The 8620-nt window shown below is 36.8% G+C and overlaps 1 pseudogene across 1 annotated transcript; it reads left to right on the top strand.

Annotated features, from left to right (window-relative positions):
* The first annotated feature begins 634 nt into the window (after positions 1-634).
* Positions 635-6890, top strand: LOC144648017 (uncharacterized; annotated as a pseudogene). Its single transcript, XR_013569657.1, has 6 exons — positions 635-767; positions 1974-2082; positions 3430-3808; positions 4761-4926; positions 5717-6048; positions 6828-6890. The product of XR_013569657.1 is annotated as an uncharacterized LOC144648017 (transcript).
* Positions 6891-8620: the final 1730 nt, after the last annotated feature.

Genomic DNA, 8620 nt, shown 5'->3' with positions numbered 1-8620 from the left:
ATATTACCCCTTTAAAAACCTTTAAAACAATAACGTCCCATCGACAACGAGAAAATGCCTGAAAAGGGTCGTAAAATTAGTTTTTCGACCACAACCCAACTGATAACACCTCAAAGAAATTGATGGGGATTTGAAACTTAGAGAAGAGTACATCTTTTCAAATCGATTTTTGGCGTTAATTAAAAATAAATTCTCAAACAAATATCGGACAAGTAGAAATACAAAGGCCAATCGAGCAGTTTTTGTATGGGTGCGCTATGCAGAACAATGTAAAATCGCTATACCTACAGTATCCATAATAGAACCTAACAGTTTCTCTGAAGCACAATATTAGTGTAGTATCAAATACACATCCACGTCCGAAGTGTTATATTTTTTATTCTTAACCAAAAAATCCCGTTACTTCTTTTTTATAGTAAAAAAATGTGCAATCTCCATATACTGCTAGTTACGAACATTTTAAAACAAAATAAATGCTTAGGCTAAGTACAAAAACAAAACGTGATCCGTTGTTTTTATATTGTATTATTAAGAGACATAAGTGCCTCTCAAAACTATATTTAGGTAAAAGGCGATATAGACATGCAGTCATTCTGTCTCTAGTGGATGTAGCCCTATTGGCTAGCAGATGGATAGCTTGATAAATATCGGTATACGGATCAAAGCAATATAAAAGCGACAAACACCAACAAGAATCGTCGAAGCTGTGGAAAGCCTGCAAGCGAGCAAATCAAGTGAAGATGAAGACCGTTCTGCTCTCTTTAGCGGTAAGAAATTCGATTTTTTGAGGTTTGATTGTTTGCAAAGTTGTCACGAGCATCGTTTTTGAAATCCTTTTTGTCGTTAATCATTCTTGCTCATAACTTTTACTATTTTATTGGATATAATATCATCAAATGTTCCTAATACTTTTTACAAATAATGCACCTATTACTAAAATTAATACGTTTGTAGTGTTTGTATTCGAAATAATTGAGCCCACATTAGACAAATTTCCGTAACAATTATCTTGATACGATGTACAGCAGCAAACGAAATTGTACAACTAAGCTTCACACTAGATTTCTTTGACCATATTTTTGTCTTTCTGAACAAAATTTAACGTGCATTGTCGTAAATCCTTTTTTAATGAAGACATTTTTTGAAGTTAACCTGTTTCGCCAGTACGAGAGCTTAAATATATGAAATGTCTCTCAAAATAAATCACCTCTCTTTGCTATGTATACGGGTAATTTGTGAATAACTTCAGAATTGAGATACTCTTTGACTAAACGATTTCAATTATTATTAAGAAGGCATTAAATTCCTTAAAGAAGCTTCAGTGCTTAAATAATAATCATATTCTTTGTAAACACATTTAAAAAATTTCACAAATTAATTAGTGCAACTTTTGACAACAAAATGCTGGCAGATATCAGTGTTAAAAATATACAGTACAAGTGTGGGTAAAACGACTGCTGGGATAATTTTACGAAAAACGTTGTTCAAGTTACATTTGCCACACAGTATTGTTCTTAAAGGAGTAAATCATGGGCCGAATTGTGTCAAGCCTCGTTTGAAAAACTTGCGAGTAAGAACCTAACTTTTAAGAACCTGTTAAGCTAAAATTTGAAAACAGGTTCTTATTTTTTAAAATTAATTAAAAATGTTTACTTTTAGAAAATAAGTTTAGACGAGGCTTTAGTGTACATGCATACAATGCCATGTTCTGATTGATTAGTGCTTCATTTTCACATAAACACTTGTGTGGAATGCAAATTTTATACAAATAATAGGCCAAATATTACTAAAAGTTCTATTACCAACAATTTTCCTCAGACAATAAGATCCTGTTAAGAAACTAAATAGCCTAAATTTGTGTTAACTACCATTTCTGTAAGAACCTGTTTAGGCTAACCTGGAAAAAAAAACTAGGTTCTTACCGTATGACACGAATTCTTCTGTTTTCATAATTGACTGTTATATTCGCTTAGGTGGTGATAGCATGCATAGCGACCGCTCATTCGGCATCACCCCTTGATACTTGGAAGGATGAACTTAAGGAACTGAACAGGGACTACTCGTTGGAACACCAAGAGCAAGGTCGGGATTTTGACTTGATATCAAATCTAGTTTATAAACAGCGTTATTGCAATGCAATGAGTATCAATATTGAACAATCCTTTACGGGTAAACTTTACGCTTCCACAGGGCCGTAACTAGCAAGAGACAAGACGAGGCACTTGCCTCGTCTAGATTTTCAGGTTTTTTTTTTCCGGGGGCCCCCCCAAAAACCACCCCTAGGTGATTGGAGACCTGGCTTAAAATATTTTGTATTATTTATTGTTATTTTTTATTTTAACTCAAATTTAATAACAAATATGTTTTGTTTGGAAAATAATCCCAAGTTAAACTAGATTAAAGAAAAAGAAAAATCTTGAAGAAAGAGTTTCAGGGCTTCTAGATTTCAAAATTTTCTGAAAGGCATGCCCCCGAACCCCCAAGCAATGTCTTGCCTCTTCTATGGCAAATGTCTGGTTACGGCCCTGTTTCAACTTTATATTTTAAACGTTGTTGGTAGATCAGATCGTACCGACACATATTTTGTTTTCCATAAATATTGGCATCCATCAAAAATCAGTATTTATGACACACCCAAAAAAATCTTACTAGGCAATTTAGCAGGAACGAAAAGAGGGGCGGGGGGGGGGGGGGGGGGGGGGGGGGGGGGGGGGGGGGGGGGGGGCCCGCGCCCCCCCCCCCCCCCCCCCCCCCCCCCCCCCAAAAAACACCGAGCTGTCGCAGGCTAAAATTAAAGAGGGCCATCGGGAGAACTCACATCTTGGATTGCACTGAAACCCCATTTTAAATTAAGTGAATCTCTTATTATTTTTAAACGCAAAATGAAACCTTATCTTTTAAATCAGTTTATAATGTCATAAACTCTACATGTGATTAGTTTTAGCAATTACTTTTTATAGACAATTTTTAGCACTTCTAAGAATTTTTATTCTATTATTGTAAATAGTTTTATCAATAATTTTTTATAGACAATATTGTATTTTTTTGTCATTGTCTCTGAAAAGCCGCCATGGGGAGGTAACAATAAAATTTGTATTGTATTGTATATTGATATCTACTAGGTAGGGCCTGGCCCACCGCTGATAATATTTTTGCGTAATTAGAGGAGACGATAAAACGCTGCATGTAGTAGTCATAATTAAGAAATCTAAGAGCATAATTTGGGAGCTTTGGCACAATAATTATTTGACATAACTTGACAAAATTTAGAGCAGTGCTAGTCGCATAATATGCCTATTTTAGGAGCACAAAGATTTCTGTTCCACATGAAAAAGCGGCATTAACTTTTTTTAAAAAAAAATACTATACGATATTACGATTCAAAATACTATACGATATTACGATGCTAATTCGAGTTTGTATTGACAGTTCCCGTACCATTGAACTGCTTCACTTGCACGCAAGATTGCGCCAACACGGAGGTTTTAGGGGCATGCCCACCAAGTCCACCAAATTTCGTCTGCTCTACGGTAAATGCAGTTAATACCACTTCAGGCCAAGCAATTACAACAAAAGTGTGCTTGCCGCCATTGTCTTTGTTTTGGGATCGCATCAGTATGCGATGGTCTTAATACTACTAATAGTGGTCAACTCGCATCCTGTGGTGTGGCATGTTGCGGTACCGATGGATGCAATGCTGAACCGACGACTGCTCCACCAACAACTCCAACAACGCTACCGCCAACAACTCCAACAACCATACCCCCCTACCTCCAACAACTACACCTGGTAATGAAAGTCAAAATTAGTAATTTCTAGATTATTTAATTTAGGTTTATCTTCGGTGTAAGTGACGCAAAACAAAGAAATACCACGAGAACAAAATCTTTGAAACAATATATAAATATACATCATCTAGATATGGCTCCAAAACCGTCTAAGGAAAACCGTAGTATGAAACACATAATGCATAGCTAAAGTCAAATATTTCTTAGAATAAAACTCCGGTGGTACGAAGCTTACTCCGTTGCTACGTCTTATTATTCTCACTTTATCTGAGAATTTGTAAGTTACTTTATTTTATGCTGTAAATATTTCTATTTTTTCTGGCAATAAAATGGTTGTTGTTGTAAAAAAAAGTCAACCTGACGCAATACGAGGCTTTTCAATTAACCAAAGGTACTCCAAGCTCAAAATACTCAGAGTGTTCGTCAATCAAACAATCAATCAATTTGTTTTAATGTTTGTGAATGAGTTTTATTCTTGAACTAAAGCGTAAAGTACGACGAGTTTAAAACAGCTTCATTCCGTTTTTTGGTTCTTTTGTTTCTTGTATTGTTTCTAGGTTGTTTCATGCATTTTCAAGTGGCTTTAAGCTTTGGTGTTTTGCTCTCTATTGTATACCTGTATACAACAAAATACAACAACCTGAAAAACTAAATCGAATAAACACTAAATAACCATAAATTAACCAAATATAACGGAAAACAAAAAAAACAAACGACGGAAGCAAAGCAAAATTGTATCCCGTTTCCTCCCCCATGTAAATTCTCTACTGTTGCGAAACACGCAGCGTCAACATTGGTATCTTGGGCTTGGTTTAGACACAATTGAAATGTCCGTAAGTTGTCACGGAAGTTACTTTTTGAAAGAAAAAAGACACTTTCGCTCTTGTCCTTAGTAACGAAGTTTCCGCAAGAAAGAAATATCAGTTAGTATTTAAAAAAAACTAAACAAGCATGCATTTGTTCTTTTATTAGCTCCCCAAGTTATTGCATTGATGGGCACTAGCGGGATGTTTATGTCCCCTGGTTTTCCTAACGCCTATCCACCCAATGTGGACATTACGTGGACAATTGCTGGGGGGACCGCGCGCCGAGGAAGAGGAGTGTGGCTGGATTTTCTCGCAATAAATACTGACTTAAAGTAAGTCTAGAGAGATACCATATCCTCGCGGTTCGATATTAGACTCAGAATGCAAATATCGAGAGAATCACTAAGTGTCTTGAAGAAACACACTTAATTTTTGTCATTTTCTCTCTGCTTTATGTAGAGGAAAGTATTTGTTTATATAATCTCGCAATTACCAAAACATAAAATTAAAACAATACAGGAAAGTCAATACAAGATACAAGGCGCTAAATTTTGTCGAATGAACGTTTTTGAGCAAAAAGAAAGGCTGTGGAAACACATGCCAATTATATGGAGGAAGGATAGCTAATCCTTGTAGAGATACAATTAGGGACGGATCATTTTGTTTTGAAAAAAAATAATGGTCCGTCCCTTGAGATTTATCACTCTTTATTTATTTATAATCCGCTTTCATGGCTTAGTTAAGGATATGGAGATTGTGAATATATATATGCCTTCCTTTGAAACCTTTCCGCTACTTACAGTTCCAAGAGTTGAAGCAGTCGCCTTATTGGTAATCCTGTGTCGTTGAAAAAAAACAATATTCAAAAACAAAAAGTTTTAATCTACCTGCATAATCGACCACTCTTGTAAGCAACTAACCGAAAAGCTCTAATTGTGAACTTTTTAGTTCTGCAAAATTTCGACAAGTGAAACCTTAGTTTTAGTTGGCGAGAATCGAGTCCCCTCGACAAGTTAGTGCATGTATTTATGCTGTTTTGGTGATGTCATTTACCATTTAAACTTCACAATAGAATAAGTTGTTACTCTGAACCTGTATCCTGTTGTTCTACTTCTTTTGCAGCCAGGATATCGTTACAATTAGGCAGGGAGGTCGTTTGAAACGAAGAGTCAGTGGTAATCGATTCCCATTCAGAGTTAGAAGGTCTCTGCCGCTGGACCTGTACCAAGAAGATGGCCCTTGTGAAAGAGATGATGATGAGGTTGATGACTATGACGATGACACTACTTATGATAGTTTGGCAGCAGCGTATGACCATTACTTATACCGACGCCAAAGGCCCCGTTTACGCCTATGCATCCCAGGAAACGGTCAACAGATAACGATCAATTTTTCATCCGATGGCAACGATTCTGGAGCGACTGGGTTCAAAGTCAAGTTCCGTGTGCGAAGAGGTAACTAGGACTAGTAACTATATGAAATTCATATACTAGTAACTAGGACCTTAGTTTAATAGCCGTTCGGAATCTTTCACGTATCTAATTGAATTTGTAACACATAACTTCATATCTTATATTGGACATAATTAACAATTATGTCTTTGGATCTGAGATAGTAGATAGCCAACGAGGCGCGTAGTGTATAACTATCTCATATCTAACAAGCACGAGTGGAATAATCGTTTTATTAAAAACACCGAAAGACTCAGTTGTAATATTTGAACTTTCCGGCTGTTCTCGCTGACACATACACCTACCATATTTGTGGTTCATGGTACCATGGCCTGTAAACCAATCAAAACTCAGGAATTGCAATATACCAACGCTAGTTTTCAGTAACAAATAATTATGTAGCTAACAATGTGGTGAAAATGAGCCGGAGAATCAGTCATCCAAGCTAAACTGGGGTCTTGAATTAAATTCACCACCCTCCCCCCTCCCCCTACTGCTAAATGGGGTTCAAATGCTTTTTGCTTAAGCACACTGGATAAAAGCTGGTTTACGTTTGCCTGCCGAAAAAATGTCCAGAAAGTTCTCCGAAGTTTTAAAAATTCATTTGTTTTATTGTTTCACTTAACCACCAGTGCCACAATTATATTGCTTTTAAATTTGGGCAAATCTTTCACTCCAGGTAGATTGGGCCAAGTTCAACCTTTCTGGAGAATATTTTAATTATATTAATTGATCCGCCAGCTAGAATCTATTTCTCATCATTAAATGTTTTTTTTTTTCAGGTGACGATCGCAAATGATTCAACCGTTACTTCTGGGAGTACTAAGGAAACTGAAAGTTAAAGACATTTAAGGAAATGCTTTTCATCTGATTTAAAGTAATGATGTCATAAACTAACGTTCGATACCTAGCAACACGATTTTTTTATATTTCTAAAAAAACACCGTATGCACTGTTTACAAACGCAAAAATACAAATAAATGTCTCCCTTGACAGTGTTTCCTGAATCTCTTTTCGATAAGTGTTTTGGGGGATACTTTGCTATGGCTGTATGTTGTTGCTTGACTTCGCGCGGTAATATACGCATCAACTCTTTTTAAATCCAAAATCTTGGTAAGACTTTGGAAAAGAGATAAGCAGTACCGTAATGATTCGATTTAGCGCCCTCCTTCCAATAAGCGCCCCCTTCCGAATAAGCGCCCCCCTTCGAATGTGTTTTTGTAAATAAGCGCCCCTATTCCAATAAGCGCCCCCATTCTTATTAGCGCCCCCATTCTTATAAGCACCCCTATTCTAATAAGTGCCCCTATTGTGGATAACTGCCCCAACTGAAGTGGTTGACGTCAACTAGATAAACTCCTGACCGTTCAACGTGCAGTTCATGTATATATTTACTGTTAAAATGAACAATTACTTTAAAAGTAACTAAACTTTTAACAATTTCTCACTGTTACAGTTCCTGTTATTGTTAGATACATTTGGTTGTTAAATAAGCGCCCTGTCCCGAATAAGCGCCCTGTCTCGAATAAGCGCCCTCCTTTGAGGTGCCAAAAGTAAATAAGCGCCCCGGGCGCTAAATCGAATTATTACGGTAGCTCAGATCTGGATTAGTGTAACATGCACAAAGTATCGATCACAAGGAAGCTTGTCACATCCCGCTGGTGCGGCCCTACACGGTAAGCGTTGTTTTGCCCTCCTCTCTAGTGAAATTCAAACCTCCCTGTCCTTAATTCTTAGTTGTAAAGCGTTTCCTGATTTTGGCGCGGGGGATTTTTTTGGGTGGCGTCATCGGCCAAAAACAGACCACCATTAGTCCATTTACGTCGTCTTCGGTAAAGAAACCCCCTGGTTGTAAAATTCACCATTAAGCTTACAGAACGCTCCAAAATCGCTTGCCACAAAATAATATTGTAGGTCATATGAGAAGCTTGCTGTGGAATAGTTAATCTTATTTCTCAGGATTTTGTCTAGAAAAGTTAAAAGACGTATGTCTTTTTTAGGAAAACAAAATACCAAATATGCTTATTTATATCATGTTTCGTCATTTGCCATGGTGCATAAAACTTAAATGCCTCCTACATGTTCAGTGACTCACAGAAAATTCCAGTTACATCCGTTGAATCGCTATTTGGATGTCCCAGCCTTGGAAATTCATATCGGTATACATGGAATCTCTAAGCATAAATCCATATGAAAAGATTTTCAAGCCAATATTTTAAACCAGGGCCATTACTACCAAACCATTTCTGAACTCAACACAGTAATAGTTTTACACAAGAATTATTCCTGTATTGGTTCGTGGACATGTTATGACTCTTATATAATAGGAGTTCTTTAAGTTCCTGCTGCACAGAAAACTGCTATCTACGTCACCTTTGTTTGTGCAAAGCGGAGTCAGACGATCTTTACATGGCATAAACTCATGCTTAATGGTAAAGTAAAGCACTTCGTATGCAGCATTATATATTCAGGAGAACAATTGTATCAAGAATTGTTCATTTTTTTTACTTGACACGCATTTGCTAGGTCTTTACTCGTCACTAATAGCTCAAATATGTGATATTTTTCTGAGCAT

Source organism: Oculina patagonica, chromosome 4 (genome assembly GCF_052425735.1).
Source record: "Oculina patagonica isolate OP01 chromosome 4, crgOcupat, whole genome shotgun sequence".
Taxonomy (NCBI): Eukaryota; Metazoa; Cnidaria; class Anthozoa; order Scleractinia; family Oculinidae; genus Oculina; species Oculina patagonica.
The sequence above is the reverse complement of the archived record's forward strand: the minus strand, read 5'-3'. Positions and strand labels throughout refer to the sequence as shown.